Raw genomic sequence first — 8289 nt, 5'->3', positions numbered from 1 at the left:
CCCCTTCATGTCTGCTCACTAGCACCCTGCTCTGTTGCACCCCTACATGTATGCTCACTGGCACCCTGCTCTGTTGCAGAGACCCTGATTCCAGCGATGTATCACTTAGTTTACTGGGTGCAGCAGTTGTGATTCAATCACAGTTTTTTCTGTTGAGGATCTAGCAGAGCTCAAATGCTGAGCGGTATATAACCCCGCCCACATCTCTGGCAGCAGTGTGTGTACACGGTATATTGACAGAAAGCTGCTTATCAGAGCTTGGGGCGTGGTAGGACCAGGAGCCATGAGATACCTAGTCCTGTAGTGATCCTGCTAATCAAACCCTGATTTTATTAAAACTGCAGCGCCCAGCCTACTAAGTGACACATCGCTGGAATCAGTGTCTCAGCTTGTACATCATGCTGCTCTCAGATTACATAGCAAAAACCTACAGACAGATTTCCTTTAACACAGTGGTGGACAAAGGCAACGTTCCCATAAGTTTTTGGTGAGTGTTTTTACTCTGCGTATTTAAAAAAAATGCAAGTATCCTATTTTACGGATGCAGAAATGACAAAAATCTGTAACATCAAAAACACATGGTGGGAACGTATCTTCACAGATGAAATACAAAACATTTTATGGATGTTACATCACCCAACTTCCGGCCTCCACAAAATTACATTTAAGTACATGGATTTATGGTGGACCACCAGTATCCCACACGGTACAATTCCTAAATAGAACATTTCTCCATGTTGTTATACGGACGCTCTCTATATTCGATCATGCTGCCTCACCCAGTAATATTACAATTTAAATTTCTAGACTTTTTAGCACATAATTGAATACACATGTGCTGGTGGAGGATGGCCGCTGCGGCATATTACGGGTGGAGGATGGCCGCTGCGGCATATTACAGGTGGAGGATGGGCGCTGCGGCATATTACAGGTGGAGGATGGGCGCTGCGGCATATTACAGGTGGAGGATGGGCGCTGCGGCATATTACAGGTGGAGAATTGCCGCTGCGGCATATTACAGGTTAGGATGGCCGCTGCGGCATATTACAGGTGGAGGATGGGCGCTGCGGCATATTACAGGTGGAGGATGGGCGCTGCGGCATATTACAGGTGGAGGATGGGCGCTGCGGCATATTACAGGTGGAGGATGGGCGCTGCGGCATATTACAGGTGGAGAATTGCCGCTGTGGCATATTACAGGTTAGGATGGCCGCTGCGGCATATTACAGGTGGAGGATGGGCGCTGCGACATATTACAGGTGGAGGATGGGCGCTGCGGCATATTACAGGTGGAGGATGGGCGCTGCGGCATATTACAGGTTAGGATGGGCGCTGCGGCATATTACAGGTGGAGAATTGCCGCTGCGGCATATTACAGGTGGAGGATGGGCGCTGCGGCATATTACAGGTGGAGGATGGGCGCTGCGGCATATTACAGGTGGAGAATTGCCGCTGCGGCATATTACAGGTGGAGGATGGGCGCTGCGGCATATTACAGGTGGAGGATGGGCGCTGCGGCATATAACAGGTGGAGGATGGGCGCTGCGGCATATTACAGGTTAGGATGGCCGCTGCGGCATATTACAGGTGGAGGATGGGCGCTGCGGCATATTACAGGTGGAGAATTGCCGCTGCGGCATATTACAGGTGGAGGATGGGCGTTGCGGCATATTACAGGTGGAGGATGGGCGCTGCGGCATATTACAGGTGGAGAATTGCCGCTGTGGCATATTACAGGTTAGGATGGGCGTTGCGGCATATTACAGGTGGAGGATGGGCGCTGCGGCATATTACAGGTGGAGAATTGCCGCTGTGGCATATTACAGGTTAGGATGGCCGCTGCGGCATATTACAGGTGGAGGATGGGCGCTGCAGCATATTACAGGTGGAGGATGGGCGCTGCGGCATATTACAGGTGGAGGATGGGCGCTGCGGCATATTACAGGTTAGGATGGCCGCTGCGGCATATTACAGGTGGAGGATGGGCGCTGCGGCATATTACAGGTGGAGAATTGCCGCTGCGGCATATTACAGGTGGAGGATGGGCGCTGCGGCATATTACAGGTGGAGGATGGGCGCTGCGGCATATAACAGGTGGAGGATGGGCGCTGCGGCATATTACAGGTTAGGATGGCCGCTGCGGCATATTACAGGTGGAGGATGGGCGCTGCGGCATATTACAGGTGGAGAATTGCCGCTGCGGCATATTACAGGTGGAGGATGGGCGCTGCGGCATATAACAGGTGGAGGATGGGCGCTGCGGCATATTACAGGTTAGGATGGCCGCTGCGGCATATTACAGGTGGAGGATGGGCGCTGCGGCATATTACAGGTGGAGGATGGGCGCTGCGGCATATTACAGGTGGAGGATGGGCGCTGCGGCATATTACAGGTGGAGGATGGGCGCTGCGGCATATTACAGGTGGAGGATGGGCGCTGCGGCATATTACAGGTGGAGAATTGCCGCTGCGGCATATTACAGGTGGAGGATGGGCGCTGCAGCATATTACAGGTGGAGAATTGCCGCTGCGGCATATTACAGGTTAGGATGGCCGCTGCGGCATATTACAGGTGGAGGATGGGCGCTGCGGCATATTACAGGTGGAGGATGGGCGCTGCGGCATATTACAGGTGGAGGATGGGCGCTGCGGCATATTACAGGTGGAGAATTGCCGCTGCGGCATATTACAGGTGGAGGATGGGCGCTGCGGCATATTACAGGTGGAGGATGGGCGCTGCGGCATATAACAGGTGGAGGATGGGCGCTGCGGCATATTACAGGTTAGGATGGCCGCTGCGGCATATTACAGGTGGAGGATGGGCGCTGTGGCATATTACAGGTGGAGGATGGCCGCTGCGGCATAATACGGGTCAAGGATGGCCGCTGCGGCATATGGCGGGTCAACGATGGCCGTTGTGCCATTTTGTGGGTCTATGATGGCCGGTGTGGCATATTGCAGGGCAATGTTGGCCGATGTGGCATATTGCAGGGCAATGATAGTCGATGCGGCGTTCTATTTGCATCTTGTGGCTTCTTCTTGCCTTTTATTTCAGACACTAAGGTGGAATAATTTGATTTTCACTCTGCTAAGCTTAATGCAAAAATAATTGATGACTGAAGGAACATGAAAGATATTAGAGTGACGGGTGAAGAGGCTCCTGGAAAGGAAGATAAGTGATATTCGCATTGGTTAATCTGAAAGAGCATGTAGTGGAGGTGAATTATCCAGACCCCGTTCATTCCGCTATTAATTTCCATTTCGATGATGAGCCTATCTTTAAAGATGTCACAATTCAGCTACTAGAATCCCGAAACAGCAACGTTGTTGTCAAGAGAAATGTTCCCAAAATAGCCTCTGAGATTACATGCCACCGTTATCAGCGGCTTGTTCCCGACCCTGGTCCTTCTCCCTCGGCACCTCCTTCATCCATTATAATATAGCTCTAGTACTGAGGTTAGGGGAGAGGACTTTGCTTTGGTTATCAAACTTCCTAAATTATCTCTAGGCCTCGTGTCCAGGACCATAAGGTGGGACACATACTGGACTAAGGGACCGTGGGGTGCTCATTGTATCATCCTTTTGCCTACTTTAGCACCATGTTGGAAACTGCAGAGTAAACTACATTTGTGTGTAGATGAAGAACTATCTCTGGCCCTTCTACGACTTCTGTACTACAGGTTCAACCTTGGCCGTGACCAAGGTCCCACGGCTAAAGATTGTTGTATGCCCATAGATGTTACAAGTGACTAGGGTCACAATGGAACCTACATGCTTGTCATAACCAAATTTGCATCAGCCTGCAGTTTTCCTAACCTCAGGAGGGAAGAAGGAAAAAAAAAAATCTAATGCGTGTATTACTAATGCTGCAACTGTGATATCTCCTATACAGAGCACACAAATACACCAGATATTCCTGCTCTCCTGTCTCTTAGCACATAATCAGCAGCAGCATGGAAGACGTTAAGCAGTACTGAGCAGTGTAGCTGGAAGTCCAGCACTGTGATATTAGCAGCAGCTGTATGGAGGTCATACAGCATTGTAGCTGTGAATCCAGCACTCTGCTATTAGAAAGCAGCAGCTGTATGGAGGTCATTATACAGCAGTGTAGCTGTGAACCCAGCACTGTAATTTTAGAAAGCAGCCGCTGTATGGAGGTCATTATACAGCAGTACTGAGCATTATGAATGTGAATCCAGCACTGTGATTACAAAGTAGCAGCACAATCTGATTTTGTCGCTCTCTCTGCTCCTCCTCTCTCCGTTGACTTCAGGCAGCTGTAACCTGATTCCTCAGTTAGCTGGTAGTCTGTTTTGTGTTTAGCAAGTTTATATATTGAACTCTATTTCTGAGAGATTGATGAGATCAGAAAGCGTGGGGGGAGAAGTGGCTCAAAGATAAAGAAACTCAGGATGACTAGACAACTTTATGCATACCACTGATGCCTGTAAATAACTTGCATGAAACTCACCGTGAAAAACAATGCAGAGTTCTCTTAACCCTGCTGTTCTGTTCGGTCTGGGGAGACCTATTTTGAACTTTGGTATTTTTTGGGGTGTTCAAGATGCGGTTCTGAAACTTGTGGTTGATTGACTTAAATGAGGATGGGTCGGTCGGCCACGGGTTTCAGAGCCGCATCTTGAATATTTTAAAGAATATTGAAGTTCAAAGTCGGTCATTTTTGACCAACAGAACAGCAGGGTTAAAGCTGCTGACTTGTTGCACTATGTAGATTTTATGTAGAACTGACTTATTGACCTAATATAAGGGGGATAATGAGGGTCTGTGTGAGTTGTAGGGTTCTCTGGTACAGAAACTTGCATTGTGCTGTATTCTGAGTTCTTTGCGTCCTTTAAAGAAAGCAATTTACTAAACCCCCAACTTCTGCTTTTATTGTTACTGTAGTTGTCATTACATGTAATATTAGCTGTAGTTTAACATAAATGCATATAAAATAATTTGCACAACAAAAGTGTTATGGAGGTTGTTAACCCCTTCATGACCCAGCCTATTTTGACCTTAATGACCTGGCCATTTTTTGCAATTCTGACCAGTGTCCCTTTGAGGTAATAACTCAGGAACGCTTCAACGAATCCTAGCGGTTCTGAGATTTTCTTCGTGACATATTGGGCTTCATGTTAGTAGTAAATTTAGGCCGATAATTTTTGCGTTTATATGTGAAAAAAATCAAAAATTTAGCGAAAATCTTGAAAATTTCGCAATTTTCAAATTTTGAATTTTTATTGTGTTAAACCAGAGCGTTATGCGACACAATATAGTTAATAAATTACATTTCCCACATGTCTACTTTACATTAGCAAAAATTTGGAAACAAATTTTTTTTTTTTTTGCTAGGAAGTTATAAGGGTTAAAATTTGACCAGCGATTTCTCATTTTTGCAACAAAATTTACAAAACCATTTTTTTTAGGGACCACCTCACATTTGAAGTCAGTTTGAGGGGTCTATATGGCTGAAAATGCCCAAAAGTGACACCATTCTAAAAACTGCACCCCTCAAGGTACTCAAAACCACATTCAAGAAGTTTATTAACCCTTCAGGTGTTTCACAGCAGCAGAAGCAACATGGAAGGAAAAAATGAACATTTAAATTTTTAGTCACAAAAATTATCTTTTAGTAACAATTTTTTTATTTTCCCAAGGGGAAAAGGAGAAAGTGGGCCACGAAAGTTGTTGTCCAATTTGTCCTGAGCACGCTGATACCTCATATGTGGGGGAGAATCACTGTTTGGGCGCACGGCAGGGCTCGGAAGGGAAGGAGCACCATTTGATTTTTTTGAATGAAAAACTGTCTCCAAGCTTTAGCGGACACCATGTCGCATTTGGAGAGCCCTGTGTGCCTAAAGATTGGAGCTCCCCCACAAGTGACCCCATTTTGGAAGCTAGACCCCCCAAGGAACTTATCTAGATGCATAGTGATCACTTTGAACTCCCAGGTGCTTCACAAATTGAACCTTAAAAATGAAAAAGTACTTTTTTTTTTTTTTTTTTACAAAAATTTTTTTTTAGCCTCAATTTTTTCATTTTCTCATGGACAACAGAATAAAATAGATCCTAAAATTTGTTGGGCAATTCTTACTGAGTACACCGATACCTGATATGTGGGGGTAAACCACTGTTTGGACGCACGGCAAGGCTCGGAAGGGAAGGAAGGAGCGCCATTTGACTTTTTGAATGAAAAATTAGCTCCAATCGTTAGCGGACACCATGTCGCGTTTGGAGAGACCCTGTGTGCCTAAACATTGGAGCTCCCCTACAAGTGACCCAATTTTGGAAACTAGACCTCCCAAGGAACTAATCAAGATGTGTAGTGAGTAGTGTTGAGCGATACCGTCCGATACTTGAAAGTATCGGTATCGGATAGTATCGGCCGATACCCGAAAAATATCGGATATCGCCGATACCGATATCCGATACCAATACAAGTCAATGGGACATCAAGTATCGGAATGTATCCTCATGGATCCCAGGGTCTGAAGGAGAGGAAACTCTCCTTCAGGCCCTGGGATCCATATTAAAGTGTAAAATAAAGAATTAAAATAAAAAATATTGTTATATTCACCTCTCCGGCGGCCCCTGGACATCAGCGGGAGGATCCGGCGTCCGGCACGGCTTCTTTCTTCAAAATGCGCGCCTTCAGGACCTGTGGAATGACGTCCCGGCTTCTGATTGGTCGCGTGCCGCCCATGTGACCGCCACGCGACCAATCAGAAGCCGCGACGTCATTCCTCAGGTCCTAAAAGGCGCTCATTCTAGGACTTTAGCTGAGGAATGACGTCGCGGCTTCTGATTGGTCGCGTGGCGGTCACATGGGCGGCACGCGACCAATCAGAAGCCGGGACGTCATACCACAGGTCCTGAAGGCGCGCATTTTGAAGAAAGAAGCCGTGCCGGACGCCGGATCCTCCCGCTGATGTCCAGGGGCCGCCGGAGAGGTGAATATAACAATATTTTTTATTTTAATTCTTTATTTTACACTTCCGATACCGATACCCGATATCACAAAAATATCGGATCTCGGTATCGGAATTCCGATACCGCAAGTATCGGCCGATACCCGATACTTGCGGTATCGGAATGCTCAACACTAGTAGTGAGCACTATTTACCCCCAAGTGCTTCACAGAAGTTCATAACGCAGAGCCGTGAAAATAAAAAATCTTATTTTTTCTCCTCAAAAATTATTTTTAGTCCGCAATTTTTTATTTTCCCAAGGGTAACAGGAGAAATTAGACCCCCAACGTTCTTCTGCAAATTTTCCTGAGTACGCTTGTGCCCCATATGTTTGGGTAAACCACTATTTGGGCGCACGTCGGGGCTCGGAAGGGAGGGAGTACCATTTGACTTTTTGAATGCAAGATAGGCTGGAATCACCCCTAACCCTAATCCCAACCGTAACCCTAACCCCAACACACCCCTAACCCTTATCTTAATCCTAATTCCAACCCCATCTCTAATCCCAACCCGAACTCTAATTCCAACCCTAAGGCTATGTGCCCACGTTGCGGATTTGTGTGCCGATTTTTTCCGCACCGTTTTTGAAAAATCCGCAGGCATAACATACTGCATTTTACCTGCGGATTTCCTGTGGCTTTACACCTGCAGATTCCTATTGAGGAGCAGGTGTAAAATGCTGCGGAATCCGCAAAAGAATTGACATGCTGCGGAAAATACAACTCGGCGTTTCCGCACGGTATTTTCAGCACCATGGGCACAGCGGATTTGGTTTTCCATAGGTTGACATGGTACTGTACAACGCATAGAAAACTGCTGCGAATCTGCAGCGGCCAACCCGCAGCGGATCCGCACCCAAATCCGCACCGTGTGCGCATACCCTGATTTCAATCCTAACCCTAGCCCTAGTGAAAAAATAAAAATAAATATATTTTCTTTATTTTATGCTGCTCTCTACCTATGGGGGTGGTAAAGGGGGGGGGGGCTATTTACTATTTTTTTTTATTTAGGTTTTATCACAGTGATCAGAATGAATGAATGAATGAATCTGGCAGCCGGCAGATTCGGCGGGCGCACTGCGCATGCGCCCGCCTTTTTGGAAGATGGCGGCGCAAATGCTACAGGCCGGACGGACACCGGGAGGGACTCCGGAGGTACGGGGGGTTGGAACAGACAGTGGGGGGGCGCCGGACAGGACGGGGGGGCTGGAGGGGAGAGGATGGCGCAGAGGACATAACGGAGGGGTAGGATAGACTGACGGCGGCGGCGGATCGCTGCTGTCAGTCGGTGGCAGGGTCAGATTGGGGTCTCCAGCCGTG

The 8289-nt window shown here is 47.4% G+C and overlaps 1 long non-coding RNA gene across 1 annotated transcript in view; it reads right to left on the bottom strand.

Moving 5' to 3' along the window:
• LOC138680519 (uncharacterized) overlaps window positions 1–8289 on the bottom strand; it is a 61576-nt gene that overhangs the window by 34392 nt on the left and 18895 nt on the right. The window lies entirely within an intron of this gene.

Source organism: Ranitomeya imitator, chromosome 5 (genome assembly GCF_032444005.1).
Source record: "Ranitomeya imitator isolate aRanImi1 chromosome 5, aRanImi1.pri, whole genome shotgun sequence".
Lineage (NCBI taxonomy): Eukaryota > Metazoa > Chordata > Amphibia > Anura > Dendrobatidae > Ranitomeya > Ranitomeya imitator.
Note: the sequence above shows the minus strand (reverse complement) of the source record. Positions and strands in the feature narration are given on the sequence as shown.